Here is a 16644-nt window from a genome sequence, read left to right as displayed (position 1 = left end):
CAATATTTTTTATTAAAATTTTTAAAATCAACTTAACATAAGAATATTCTCTATGACAAAGACAAGAATCTATAAATATTTATCATCATTCGTAATATTCTCCTAAAATTTGCACAACACCGTTTATTAAGATTTTTGAAATCAACTAAACTTCTGCTTTCTCTTTAAATCAATCTGTTATCTTGATATTTTTGTAAATTTCTTTTCAGTATCATTTCTCCTTTTTCTCCTTAAATCAACTTACTATATTATATTTTCCTAAAAAAATTCTTTTAAATTTAACCTATGAAATATTACATATCTACAAAATTTTTATCAATATTTTTTTGAAATCGTTACATCATTATATTATACTAGCATAATAACTCGTGCGAGACACATGTCATTTTCTAGAGTTTTTTTATACACCATACAATTATAATATTTTTAGAAAAATTCCAACAATATCCTTATATAGGCTCTTGAGTCAAATTTTGAAGAAATAGAGATAAAATTTCCCTCCAACAAGTTTCATGTCCCCCTCTATAACATTAAAAGTTTCGAATGTTTCCTCACTTTTAGGAGTGAATATCCCATCAACTATTATTATATTATATTTTTCTTACCCGTTATTTTATATTTAATAAATGAATATAAACAGGGTAGTAAGTGTACGTTTAAAACGAAACGATTAAACTTAATTTGTAGAATGCCGTTAGTATGTTTACAAATAAAAAAACTAAAAATTAACATACATGTTGAATACATAGTTGACTAGAATCTTAAATTTTATTTAAATAAACTATATGTACTACTCTTTATTATTACTGAGTTCACTACTAACTTACAATTGACATACTCAATTTAAAAAGATAAAAAATGCATAATTGAAGTCAGAATGTCTTGCAATCATAATATACAATAATGTAAAATTTACATTATTGTTAATATTAAAGTTGATTTTAATGAAAAATATTAGTTTTTGAAATTCAACGTATATATGTATCATGTATGTATGGGAAAATATTAGTTTTTTATTTACACTACTATTAAGAAAGTAAGATTAAAGCTCTGTTTGGGATTGCTGTTAAAAATTGTTGTGCTGTTAGAAAAAATGCTGCTAAAAAAGTGTTGTTGTAAAAATCATATGACTGTTTGTTAATATTTTTGATATGTATATGTTTTGATACAAAAAATTAAAAATAATGATGTTTTGGTAAGGTTTGATGGTGAAATCAGCATCTCCTTCCCATAACAGCTGAAAATCAGCTTTTTCTATAAGCATGGGAACTTAATTTCTCTAACAGCAGCTTTTAGGCCAAAAGCACTTTTCCGAAAAACAACTTTTAAATTTTACCAAACAGTTTTTTAACTGCTTTTCGCTAAGCGAAAAGCTGTTGTTGCTTTTTGCAACAGTAATACCAAACACACCCTAAGTTATATGTACGTGTGTGTTAGCATGTAAATTATTATATGTTACATCTCTTAGTAAATTATGATGGTTTCAATTATTTATATGTTAAATATCTGATTTATGTACGTGTATAATCATTATTAACATCTAGTGAGATGATTGATTACTTAACTAACATGCATTTATAATTATTCAAAAATTAAAATTATGTAATAAATAAATTGTTATAATTTATATATGATATTCACATTATCACTGACAAATAATCCATATCATTTTTTACGCAACCGGGTATTAATCATGATTGTAACATAAAAATGAATTATATATTTTTAAGACTTATTATTGATATTCTTGGTTTTTTTTCAAGAATTCGAAAGAAAAATTGTAATTATATCGTTATTTAAACCGTTTTTAAGTTTCTTTCATTACGACTCTAATATTTCTTTATATAATAATTTGATAACATTTTATACTATTCTCCAAAAATTAAAAAATTTCAGTTCGATAAAGTTTTATAATTATCAGTTGAACTGGTTAATTCCTTCAAATTATTGAACAATATATGTTTTTTTCCTTAAATAATATAAAATGCATTGAATCAAATGCTACAATATAGTATAGATATAACTTTTATTTGAATAATTCAAAATATGAAAATAATTCAAAATATTTGTACAATATTATCTTGATCAATAAATATTGCTGATCTAAAAGAATTCATTTTTAAAAGTTAGTTTTTTAAAGTGAAAAATGAAAAATAAATCGATTTAGTATGTTAGGTCACACACACACTGTAGAGGGGGTGAATACAGTGTATAGTACACTCAAATCGAACTTTAAGAACTTAAGTAACAGAAAACAAACTTTATTGAAACAATAAACTCTGTTACAGTATGGAACTGTTACCTCTCAGTGATGAACAAATATCACGAGAGCTGCTAGGGTTACAATGAATAATCTTTTCTAATAATGATAACACTTATAGTGTAAACCCTATGTTTGTGTTTATATACTACACAGTTACAAGATAATCGCTAATTGATATGGAATATAATTCTGCTTCCTAAAATATATCAATCAGATATCTTTTCTTCCAAGTATTCCATTCTTCACGGAATTCCTTCTTCATGCATATCTCTTCTTATGTTTATCTCGATCTTCTTTTCTTTAATCAGCTACTGTCCTTATCTAATTGTCCTTCAACACTTAAGTTCTGATATCTATCTTCTGATGATTATCTCCTGATAATATAAGTACTGATATCCTTAAGTCCTGACTTCCAGTATAAGTACTGATCAACAGTTAAGTATTGATTTATCCTGTTCACGTAAGATCTGAAAGCTAAACATAAAACATATTAGCCATGACATTATCAAATATATCTAACAATCTCCCCCAACTTGTAAATTAATAAAATATACAAGTTTAACAGATATTTGATGATGTCAAAAACATTAAGTACAAATGCATGAGAAATAGACTAGATAACTACAACTTACAGTCCTTAAAGTTTTTACCAATTTCAACTTCTGATAACAACTTCAATCTGTATAAATATCAGAATTTAAGCAGTTGTAGATCTTCGACTTGGCTTCTTCATTTTCTGATCTCTCTGATGTCAGGAGTTGTTCTGAGATAGTTCTTTAACAAACATTTCTCAGCATATCTTAGTTCATCAATCATTCTCCTTTTAACACCTTTAAGCTCTGCAGTATCTTCACCAGTTTGAAAGATTGCAGCTCTGAGATCATTATTCTTTGCTTTTCTCAACTCCTGATCTAGTCTTATGACATAAGCTTTGTCTGACTCAAGATTAAATTCAAGTCCCTTAATACCAAGATACGTTCTGATCTGTGCAGTATTAGGCTTCATATCAACAATATCACCATTGTGATCTCTGTACTTTGGAACATATATGCTGTCAGACTTAACAGAATAAAGCCTTTTCTGTCTCTGAATCTGTTCTTTTAAGTAGTTTGCAGCAGTCTCTGTTATTCTGTCATCCACTTGAAGTAAGAAAAGTACATGCTCCAATTCTTCAAAATACTTCAAAGGAATGGCATTTTGTCTTATATGATAAACCCTACCATTTGTCATGAAATACAACATGATGTATTCTTTCAAGTAGGTATGGTAAACCATCTGTACAGATTCCAGTTGATTCAATCTCTCAGGAGTTGCTCCAATACCTGGTTCACTCAAGGAAGTTGGATCATTGGTAGTGTTGTGTACTCTTCTTTCATCAGCACTTCCCAATCCAGTTTTATTTCTAGCTTCCTTTCCAGTAACTACTCTTGCTTCAAAACCACTTGCAGTAGTCTTCAAAGATTGAGTCTATTTTGCTTTAGTGAATCCTGGTAGGAGTGTCTTTGATCTATTTTCTGATATCAAGTTAACTTGAGCACTGTCAGAGGTTACTTGCTTCTTCTGAATATCAGAACTTATAATTTCTTTACTCTGAACAACTTGAGCCATGTCAGAGGTTGTTTTAAGAACTTTTCTTGAAGTCAGAGCAAGATCATCTTTTCCATCAGTAATTTCTTCTTCCTCAGGAGGTACATAAGCCTTGATAGGTTCACCAACCTTTTCTTTACCCTTGGATCTTGGATCTATCTGTGGTTGTGATCTAGCCAATGTTGCTTCAGTATGTGTCCTTTCTTTGATCACAATGCCTTTAAGTTTTGGAAGTAACTTTTCACCAGAAGCTTCAGATTTAGATGTGACTTTCTCTGATTTAAGTTTGGCTTCTTCTTCCTTTAAACTTTCCAAGTCCATCCCTGGATTTTCTTGAAGAAATAACTGTCTTGACATTTCCTCATCAAGATCTAGAAGTTCATCAGAACTTATCCTTTTACCAGCAGCAGAACTTATTCTTTTACCAGTATCAGAACTTGTTCTGTGACTAGCTTGTCTTGATGTAAACCTTTTACCTTGACTATGACCACTACCCATTCCAGAGTTTCCTTGGTCATCTTTTCCATCATCCTTTCCTTGCAGTGTCTTGTTGGTTGTGCATTTGGACTTAATTACCTTCTCCCCCTTTTTGGCAGCAGCAGGTAATAAAAGAGAGATAAGTAGTTCCACTGAGGTCTGGATTTCAGTAAGTTGCGATTGTTGAGAAGCTTGATTTGTCAGAATTTGATCAATCTGAGCTTGTTGTTTCTCTTGAGTTTTCTCAATATAAGCAACCCTGTCAATGGTAGGTTGGAAGAACTTTTTCTTATCAATTTTCCAAACTTGTTCCTGTTTGATAAAGTTCTCCTGAATCTTCTGTAGCTCTGCATGAGTATTGGAATGAAGACCTTGTAGATGTTTAGTACTCAATGCAGTGACTCTAAGCTGGGTTTTAAAATCATCAGAATTTAACATTTTATCAGCTTTAGTCAAGTGCTCAGCAAGATGTAAAGCATTTGGAACACATGAAACTGAGTTCCATTCCTTAGTCCACTCCTGACCTGCAGGAGTTTCACTCCAAGGCACTGGTGCATCCCTGATAACAAACTCCTTTACCAGTTCAGACTTAGGAAGAGTCGGTGGAGGAGTATGTCCTGAAGGACCTGCTTCATCAGCATCTACAGTTGTAGCAGCTTCACCAGTATCTCCAACATTTGCAGCATCAGAACTTAAAGAATCAGTATCTTCTGATAAGACAACAGTGTGAGTAGCAATGGAAGCTTCAGCATCCTCTAATTGCTGATCTGATACTAAGTTCTGATCAACAGCCATATCCTGATGCTCACCTAAAATCTGATCATCAGTATCTTGATGCAGAGAATGTGTTGTTGATAACTCTGGAGTTTGAACAGCATCAGTAACAGGTGTTGTGAAAGGATTATTTGTTGTTGGAGCTTCTAAGAAAAGTATTGTAGGCACAACCAGGTTCTGAATATCAATTTCAGCACTTGTGCCTGGATCAACAAGAGACACAGATGGTGAGTTAGTTTTGTCAGATACAGCTTCCTGAGATGGAGTTGATGGAGAAGAAGTGACTGGAGCAAATTCCTTGTCTTGTGAGATCAGAGATTCCTGATCCCCTTCCTTAGCTGCTTCCTCCTCATCATCTGAAACTGGCCTTTGTGCCCTCTGTTTCTTGTACTTCCTTGTTGATTTGGATTCCTTGGGAGTTTCAGGAACTATCATACGTCTAAGCCTCTTGAGAAGCCTAGAACCCCCAATTTCAGAATCCTTTTGAGAAGTTGCTTTCTCAGCTTCAATTACCACAGGTTCTGAAGAAGGAATCTGTTCCTCAGAATCTGATTCATCTCTCAAAGTAATTCTCCTCCTCTTTTGAGGTGTTTGAGGAACAGTCTTTGTTCTCTTTGGCTTAGAGGATGTAGGCTTCACAGTAGGTGCTGAAGAAGAAGGTTGAGCAGTCTGTGAAGTGGAGAGATAGGATTTGAGATAAGTTCTGAGGGTAGGTTGAGTAGAATGAGAGGTAGGTACTGAGGTTGATGGATTTTGGGTGGTTGGAGGTGGTTGGACATCAGTGTAAACAGATCTATAAGTATCAGGATCAGCATTTACCATGATCTGTTTCACAGACTTAGGAATCTGTAATGGTCTAACCACTTTCTTCTTAGTATCAGCATTTACCAGGTCATTAAAGTATCGTTTTGCAACCTTAAAAGGTGGGGTTTGAGTGCTGACTAAATGAGGTTCATCAGTACAGTAAGTGTAAATAAGTTGACAGAATCTAGCAAAATAAACAATATCTCGATCCTCTGTCATCCTATCCCCAATAAAACCAATTATTCCAGTTGCAAAATCAAAATGAGTTTGATGGATAATAGCATACCCTATGTGCTGACTCAGAATTGGGATAGCATCAAAATTAGAACATTTGTTCCCAAAAGCTTTGGTGATGCAATCAAAGAAGAAACTCCATTCTCTTCTGATATTAGCCCGTTTCAACTGTCCAAGTTTCGTCAGACTCTTTTCATATCCCAATTCAGCCATTAACTCCCGAAGGGCTGAGTCCTCTGGAACTGAGAAAGTACAATCCTCTGGAAGATGTAAAGCCCTGCGTACTGTACCAGGAGTGACTACAAAAGATGAATCACCCACTTGGAAGATAATACTGGGAGTTCCACGGTTACCACCATCATCAAAAACGCCAGTCCTCCAGAACCTCAGAACTTGTTGACTTGAAAATAATTCAGGCTGAGTTAAGGCGTACCCAACCTCACTATGTGCAAGAAGATCTTGCACAAAGTGCAATTCAGATGGAGCTTCAGCATGATCAAGAATTGCAACATAGTTGTTTGGAACAAACTTTGCTCCATCAATGATTAAATCCTTTGGTGCCATGTGAAAAAAATTGAGAATTAAGTATGCCTGTTAGGTGTTTGATATAATGTATGTATGAAAACAACGGAAAAAGTAAGTGAAGGAGAGTAAAAGTAAGAAGAGAGATAAAAGATGAAGAAATTAAAAAGATTAAAGAAATCTTCTCTCTGCTGTACTTATACAAAAAAAATATTACCGTTGGACACCTGTCAGACATGCAGTAATAACGGATAGTTACTGGGCTCGAGAAAATAGTAATCATTACTTACCCATTTGCCGAGTTTCAAGGAAAAACCGTTCCATTAATCAAGAGAAACAGTTTTAATTCAAAATTTAAACCGTTAGCACTGATTGAATTATTTTTCACTGCAACATTAATATTCTGAAAATAAATCATGTTAAAAATGACCGAGATAATTTCGATGAATAAGTGCTGACAGAGAATCAGAACTTAAATAAAAATAAAATTTAAATGGTCATCAGAATATCAATCAGGATTTATCAACAGAAGATAAAATAACTCAGAGACAAAATCTTGAAGTAAAAACAATTTTCATTAATATATCAAGTCAATACATTTATGAAATGGAAATTACATCAATACAAGATTTTCCCTAAGCTTCTAATCTTAACGTCAACAGCTTTAGTCCTAGCTAAGAAGCCTGACAAAGCTGATGATGAAGAAGAACAGGAAGAAGACGAGATTAAGTCATCTTCCTCTTCCTATCTTCGACGAACAAGATGGCGAGTCGTATGATTCGCTCTTGCTGACGGATAGCTTCCCGCCTTTCCTCCTCCAATCGCTCCAGATGGCGATGGTAATCCATATAGAAGAATAGAAGGTGAGTTAGCACCTCCTGTGGGACAGAATCCCAGATCTCCTCAGGAATGGCTGTTACATGCCACTCCTGCTGCCAGTCGGCACAACTTAGTTCCATTGTGAAGGTTTGGTTGTTCAAAAACATGTTGTATCGAACCATTGTGTTTTTGATAGAAGAAGGAGGATAAGTGTGTGAGAAGAATGTGATGGAAAGACTGATGTGAAGTGGTTGCTTATATAGGCAAGAGAATGCCAAGAGACGCAAAGATATTTAATGCTGACAGGTAGAATTAATTCTTCCTCGTCTCCCTAGACTTTGAAAAAGAATAACAGTCATTGGAAAGAGGAAGCATGGTCTAGACCGCACAAGACACAAGAAACAGTGGACTGTTCAAGTACAAATACCATTAATCCTAATCACAGTGACTATTAATCTTCCACTTCAACATATTCGAGTACGAACTGAGACTGTTATCAAATTTTATTCAAAGATAAGCCAAGTAAAGGATTAGACTGAGAAATCAGAACTTAGACCTATACCAGAACTTAATAGTCATTAGAACATAATTTCTTAACTCGAAAAAGGAATGCCCATCTTAGTAAATACTCATACAAGTTCTGAGTTATGGACGTCAGACCTTAATCATCAGAACGTGTAACTGAGAACTTGTCCTCAGAATTTTTGCAATAATGACCCAATGACTGTTTATCTAAAATAACATAGACCACCACAGAAATTTTCATCATTCAGATGGAGTGATTAGTGTGTGTATTACGCTAAAAACAGACAAAGAGTAAAGTCTGATTCACTTCAGTACATCTTAGAAATAAGGCATAATTAAAATTTTGCTAAAGATCTGTCATTATCCTGAAACCTACTGAAGAATGAGTTTATGCTTGAGTCCACCTCAACTGTTTTGTGCTAATTTTATGCATCTTTTGAAATTCTATTTTACAGTGGCTTCTCAGTGTAAGTGAGTCACAACTGTTTATCAGAATTTATGCTATTTTCAGAGTATTTCTCCAGTAATCGTAGAGTGTGAAAAGTCACCAAGAAAATATTTTGCTTTTCTGATGCATATTTACTTAATACCAGCAATGCACTTGGGTCGTCCCTTCCACATTTTTACTCTAGATCTCAAAGGAGTACCTGATTTTAATCTTTGATCTTTTTGCTTTTTCTTTTGATAAGAGAGGTCTATCAGCACTTAGTACATTCAGCAGTTTTACTAGTATCAGAACTTAACAGATGAGTAGCATTATTCTAATTTGTGACTTAGTAATAAGATATACAAAGTGAACTTAACTAAGCTCAGTTATCAGAATTTGCTTGTGTCATAAGATTTCCACTGAAATAATTACTTCTTCCATGGAATCATTTGTTTATTGAAGACTACTAGGTCAGTATCTAGCACAGTTATCCTCATAGGATTAAATAGGTACTAGAACAGACATATCACTTATCAGAGTTTAGAAACATATATCAGACAACAGTCAGTACTTAAAGATATTTATCAATTAAGCACAGAATACACAATGAGATTAATTCTGTAAATACTGAGCATAAAGTCTGATAACACAGAACAAGTCTAAGCAGATTTAGAGAAAGAACCTGAAACCATTCCAAGTTCATTTACCAATCTTGTAAAAGTAGCTTCACATAATGGTTTTGTGAAGATATCTGCCAAATGTTGATCTGTGGGAACAAAATGCAATTCCACTGTACCTTCATCCACATGTTCCCTGATGAAGTGGTACCTGATGCTGATGTGCTTTGTCATTGAGTGTTGAACTGGATTACCTGTCATAGCAATAGCACTTTGATTATCACAGTAAATAGGGATTTTGAAATATGTTAACCCATAATCCAGCAATTGATTCTTCATTCAAAGAATCTGTGCACAACAGCTTCCTGCAACAATATACTCTGCTTCTACAGTTGATGTGGAAATTGACTTTTGTTTCTTGCTGTACCAAGAAACCAATCTGCCTCCAAGAAATTGGCAGCTTCCACTTGTGCTTTTCCTGTCAATTTTGCAACCTGCAAAATCTGCATCTGAGTAACCTATTAGTTTAAAATCTGATTCTCTAGGATACCATAATCCCAGAGCAGCTGTTCCTTTAAGATACTTAAAGATTCTTTTTACAGATGTTAAGTGAGGTTCTCTTGGATCTGCTTGAAATCTTGCACAAAGACAGGTAGCATACATGATATCAGGTCTACTAGCAGTTAGATAGAGTAGAGAGCCAATCATACCTCTGTAGTCAGTAATATCTACTGATTTACCGGTATCCTTATCCAGTTTTGTTGCAGTGGCCATTGGAGTGGATGCACTTGAACAATCTTGCATTCCAAATTTCTTTAGCAAGTTTCTGGTGTACTTGGTTTGACAAATAAAAGTGTCTTCCTCATTCTGCTTGACTTGAAGGCCCAGAAAATAGCTAAGTTCCCCCATCATACTCATCTGATATCTTGACTGCTTTAGTTTGGCAAACTTCTTGCAAAGTTTGTCATTTGTAGATCCAAAAATGATATCATCAACATAAATCTGGACCAGAAGTAAGTCATTTCCATGGTTGAGGTAGAACAGTATTTTGTCTATTGTCCCTCTGTTGAATCCACTTTCCAGAAGAAACTGAGCTAAAGTCTCATACCATGCTCTAGGAGCTTGCTTAAGTCCATAAAGTGCTTTGTCAAGTCTGTAGACATAATCTGGATGTTTGGTATCTACAAAACCTGGAGGTTGTTCAACATATACCTCTTCCTCCAATTCTCCATTGAGAAAAGCACTTTTCACATCCATTTGAAAGACAGTAAACTTTTTGTGAGCAGCATAAGCCAAAAATATCCTTATGGCTTCTAACCTAGCAACTGGTGCAAATGTTTCATCATAATCAATTCCCTCCTGTTGAAAATATCCTTTTGCAACCAGCCTTGCCTTATTTCTTGTAATTATGCCATCACTGTCAGTTTTGTTTCTGAATACCCACTTTGTACCAACAACAGATCTATTATTTGGTCTTGGTACTAGGGTCCAGACTTTGTTTCTTTCAAATTCATTCAACTCTTCCTGCATTGCTTGCACCCAATCAGCATCTTGAAGAGCTTCTTCCACTTTCTTTGGCTCAGTCTAAGAGAGAAAAGAATTGTAAAGACACTCATTTGAAGTACCTGTTGTAGTTCTGACACCTGCATCAGGATTTCCAATTATCAAATCAGGTGTATGTGATTTTGTCCACTTCCTTGCAGATGGAAGGTTTTCTCTAGAACTGGATGCTCCCCCATGATCCATGCTATCTTCATTTTCATTTTCTGATGCTCCCCCTGAAACTATGCTCTCTGAGTTGGATTCTTCAGTATTTAGATTTTCAGTACTATCAGAACTTGGCTTATCAGAACTTGACGAATCAGAACTTGAAGAGCCAGATGCATGTTCGAATGTTTCTTGAGATGTGGTAGGATCTTGAGTATGCTCCCCCTGCATAGGGGCATCTTCCTTTAACGTAGTCACCACAGTTTCAATAACATCAGAGTTTAATCCATCAGAGTTTGCAGTATCAGGACTTAGACTGTCAGGATTTTCAATATCAGAATATGAGTCTTCATTTTCAAATCTCAGCTGATCATGGTCAATGAAATCTTTAAGACCAGTGATCTTCTTGTCATCAAAAGAGACATTGATAGATTCCATGACCACTTTTGTTCTCAAATTATAGACTATGAAGGCTTTTGTGGAAAGTGGATATCCAACAAAGATTCCTTCATCAGCTTTTAGATCAAACTTTGATAGCTGTTCAGGATGAGTCTTGAGAACAAAACACTTGCATCCAAATACATGAAAATATTTCAGATTTGGCTTCTTTTTCTTCACCATCTCATATGGTGTTTTTCCATGCTTGTTAATGAGTGTTGCATTTTGAGTAAAACAAGCAGTCTGCACAGCTTCAGCCCAGAAATAGGTTGGAAGCTTTGCTTCTTCAAGCATTGTACGTGCAGCTTCAATGAGAGTTCTATTCTTCCTTTCAACAACTCCATTTTGCTGTGGAGTTCCAGGAGCAGAAAATTCCTGCTTTATTCCATGGCTTTTGTAGAACTCTTCCATTATCAAATTCTTGAACTCAGTGCCATTATCACTCCTTAAAATTTTCACAGAATCTTTGACCATTTTATCCAGCTGTTTGACATGATCAATCAAGATAGATGCAGTTTCACTTTTTGTGTGCAAGAAATACACCCATGTGTATCTGGTGAACTCATCCACTATGACCAACGCATACTTCTTCTTTGCAATAGACATGACATTTACTGGACCAAATAGATCAACATGTATAAGATGATAAGGCTCAAGAATTGATGATTCAGTCTTGCTCTTGAATGAAGATTTTCTTTTTTTGACTTTCTGACATGAATCACAAAGACCATCATGAGCAAATACTGTGTTTGGTAATCCTCTCACAAGATCTTTCTTGACCAGTTCATTTATATTGTTGAAATTTAAATGAGAGAGTTTCTTATTCCAATTCCAGCTTTCTTCAATTGATGCTCTACTTAACAGACAGATTGCAGAACCATCAGTACTTGTTGAAAGCTTAGCTTCATAAATGTTACCACATCTGTATCCTTTCAGAACAACTTTGCCTTTAGATTTACTCACAATTTCACAGTGTTCTTCAAGGAAATCAACATGATAACCTCTGTCACAGATTTGACTTATACTCAGTAGGTTGTGTTTAAGTCCTGAGACCAGAGCTACTTGTTTAATTATGACATTTCCAAGATTGATATTGCCATATCCCAATGTTTTTCCAATGTTGCCATCTCCATAAGAAACACTTGGGCCAGCTTTCTCCATAAAGTCTGATAGCAGGGCCTTATTTCCAGTCATATGTCCTGAACATCCACTGTCCAGAACTAGAATATTTTTCCTGTTGCCCTGCAATCACAAAGACCACTAATTATTAGTTTTAAGGACCCAGACTTGCTTGGATCCTTTGGCCTTATTAAGTTTGTTAGCGGCGCCAAAAACTTGTTAGGGCGAAAACACGCGCTAATATTCACGCAAGTATACGCGTTCGCAAGTAATATAGAATATTTTCTAGTTCGTTCCCTCAGAGACTCAGACTAAATTATTGTCTAATTAAACTCACTCACCAATGTATGATTACTTCTCAATGTTAAGACACTAACACTTAAAATTGTTGATTAAATATTAACTATAATTAACTACTTAATTAATCACTTAACTAACACTTCAATTTTATCAATAATAAAACACTCATGAGATCATAACTTCATTATTACTTCCTTCTATAGCCATTGTTATTACCTTTAGCATGTGATATTGATGATATTAATCGAATAACACGAAACTGATAAAAGCCAACTTTCATTGTACTAATACCATTCTACCAAGCATCCACAATTAAGATAGAAGTTGAATAGTCATCAATTATGTTGAGTTCCTATATGTCTACAGAAATTGACAACACAACGATTTAAGCACAAGTTATTCCTTTCGATTATATAGGGCAAATAAAACTGTTAGAGTTACCCACTAATCATGCACAACGTACATGAACCTATGCTAGCATGGCAAGTTCTAAATCTCAAGATCCACCGTCGCTTCACAAGAGATTAACACCCTATCTTATATGTTCGCGACGCACATAAGACGAATACGCACAACCAATACTAGATATCATACAATCATCACACACTAAAGTATTAAACGATTAACTAAAGAATTCCATAATAAATCCGTTGCAACCCCATGATCACGATTAGCCCATAATAGAACTTATCGTCATCATGGGTTCATATGAAATCATGATAAACAAACACAAGAAAATAATAACTAAACTAATTATATTAAAACAGAGTACGTCACAAGAGTAAATAAGTTCAAAGCAAGAAAACTAGCATCCAACGTTACAACGAAACAAGAATCACAAGAAGATATGCTTCATCTTCGTTGCGGTGTGCTAAATCGGTCTTCTTCCTTATCTCCTTCGCTTCTTGCGTAAAAACACAATCTTCTTTTTTTTCCCCTTGTGAAAACGTCTCAAATCTACTTATATAATAGTCCCATAAAACTCAGATTACATAGAAGTGGAAACCAAACAGAAGTAGAAGTCCTAAAATAATTTGTCTTTTTTCCCGACCCTGCGCGGCCGCTCAGCTTTGCTGAGCGGGCTTCTCCTCACTTTCAGAGTCTGAAGTGTCTGTCCAGCTTTTCTGCTTTGTGACAAGAGCCTTGCCTCTGTCACCCTTTACCTTCTTGCAGTCAGGAGATATGTGGCCTTTCTCACCACAGTTATAGCATTTAACATTGGTGTAATCTCCTCTGTCAGACTTACCTCCTCTGCCTTCAGATCTTCTGAAATTCTTCTTATCAGAACTTATGCTTTTTCTGGAAAACTTCTTTCCCTTCCTGAACTTCCTGTATGCAATCTTGGTGATTCCTTTCACCATAAGAGCACACAGCTTCATCATCTCCTCATCAGCATCAGTCTCAGGCAAGCTTTCAGAATCTGAGTCATCATCACTCTCAGAACTTGATGACTCAGTATCAGACTTTATGAAAAGAGCTTTACCCTTGTCTTTCTTTGAGGAAGCTGCTTTGGGGAATTCTTCTTCAGCCTTAAGAGCAACTGTCCTTGACTTTCCTCCTTTCCTCTTGCTTCTTTGTTCCATCTCCAGCTCATGAGTCTTGAGCATTCCATAGATTTCGTCAAGAGTTGTTTCATCAAGATTGTAGTTGTCTCTTATTGTCGTTGCCTTCAAATCCCAGCATTCAGGAAGAGCTAACAGGAACTTAAGGTTTGAATCTTCAAGATCATACTCTTTATCAACCAATGACAAATCATTCAAAAGTTTGACAAATCTATCATATAAATCATTCAATGACTCATTAGTCTTTGAGTCAAAGTGTTCATACTCTTGAGTGAGTATTGTCTTCCTGTTCTTCTTAATTGTGTCAGTTCCCTGACATCTTGTTTCCAGAGCATCCCATATCTCCTTAGCAGTCTTGCAGTTGATTACCCTGTTTGACACTACATTATCAATGGCACTATGCAGTAAGTGTCGTACCTTAGCATCCTTAGCAATTGATGCTATGTCCTCAGCAGTATAATCACTCTTCTCCTTTGGTACGGTCATTGCTGCTTCACCTGCAACTGCAACAGCGAGTTTGGTTGGTTTGTGAGGACCTTCCTTGATTCTATCCAGGTATTCTGGATCTGTTGCTTCCAGGAACATGGTCATCCTTACCTTCCATATGGGATATTCAGATGGTCTCAGTATGGGGACTCTGATGGTCTCATACCGACTCTGAATTTGTGTCTTTGGTGGTTCCTCAGTTGTGGTAGGCTTAGTTGGAGTTTCTGTGTCCGACATGATTGTGTTTGGATCTTTAACTGTATGTAAGTTAACAGATAGGCTCTGATACCAATTGTTAGATCACACACACACTGTAGAGGGGGTGAATACAGTGTATAGTACACTCAAATCGAACTTTAAGAACTTAAGTAACAGAAAACAAATTTTATTGAAACAATAAACTCTGTTACAGTATGGAACTGTTACCTCTCAGTGATGAACAAATATCACGAGAGCTGCTAGGGTTACAATGAATAATCTTTTCTAATAATGATAACACTTATAGTGTAAACCCTATGTCTGTGTTTATATACTACACAGTTACAAGATAATCGCTAATTGATATGGAATATAATTCTGCTTCCTAAAATATATCAATCAGATATCTTTTCTTCCAAGTATTCCATTCTTCACGGAATTCCTTCTTCATGCATATCTCTTCTTATGTTTATCTCGATCTTCTTTTCTTTAATCAGCTACTGTCCTTATCTGATTGTTCTTCAGCACTTAAGTTCTGATATCTATCTTCTGATGATTATCTCCTGATAATATAAGTACTGATATCCTTAAGTCCTGACTTCCAGTATAAGTACTGATCAACAGTTAAGTATTGATTTATCCTGTTCACGTAAGATCTGAAAGCTAAACATAAAACATATTAGCCATGACATTATCAAATATATCTAACATAGTATATCATTATAGTTTTAACAAATCTCGTGATATCTAATTTCAAATTTCAAATATTCTTAAAATCAGGACAAATCCCAAAAATAATAATATGTTACCAGTGAAGTTTGTAATTTTAATATAAATAATCAATTGACTCCTATAAAAACCTCAAACACATTAATTTATATTAACACAAGATATTAAAAAAATTCACATTATTGGTAAGATATTCTCGCCGAGCTTGTAATTTAAATTTACTAAACGTAGAATGTGGCGATATTTTTCGGCCGGGTCATGAAATTTCGAGTATTTTTTGAACAATGGGTCAAGTTCTAAAATGCATTGACTCATTATAATTCGAACTTATCTAAATATGTAATACCGGTATAAATTATTTATATATAAATGATTTTATTTTCAATATTTTTTAAAAAAAATTATATATGTACATTTTAATTACTTTTTATAATAAAAAATATGTTAAAATATATGAAATATATTTTTAAATTAAAAAATGATTAATAAATAAGATAATAATTCATTTATGTACTATGCCTCATTTTATATCTGAATTCAATTTTTTAAAATTAACTGTACAAATATTCAACTAACTATATTTTTTTGCGTAATTCAAGTAAATATCTTTAAAGTTAAATAAAATATTCATTTAGCACACTTACATATTATGTGTATGATAAAAAACACATGTGAGAATATGGTGAGAATATGGTGTAGGGGTAAGAGGTTGTATAATTGATTGAAATAACCTGAATTCGATTGCCAAGAACCACATATTTTATATATAATTATTAAAAACATGGGTAATTTAGTCTTTTTAACGAGACTTTTTAATCTCATGAAATTATACCCTTGTTGGGCTATTATATATACAAGAGATTATATAAAGGTAAAGGAGAAGATGGGGCGGAAGCACGGTTTATTAAACTAGTGAATATATATTATATTAAACTTTTGTTTAATAAAAATTAAATAACATAATATTTGAAGCATATATATATATAAACATGATAAACAGAGAATTCAAAGCAAATACTACTGGTAAATCTCCCCAAAAATATTAGCATGTCTAAA

Source organism: Apium graveolens, chromosome 1, assembly GCF_009905375.1.
Source record: "Apium graveolens cultivar Ventura chromosome 1, ASM990537v1, whole genome shotgun sequence".
Classification (NCBI taxonomy): domain Eukaryota; kingdom Viridiplantae; phylum Streptophyta; class Magnoliopsida; order Apiales; family Apiaceae; genus Apium; species Apium graveolens.
Note: the sequence above shows the minus strand (reverse complement) of the source record.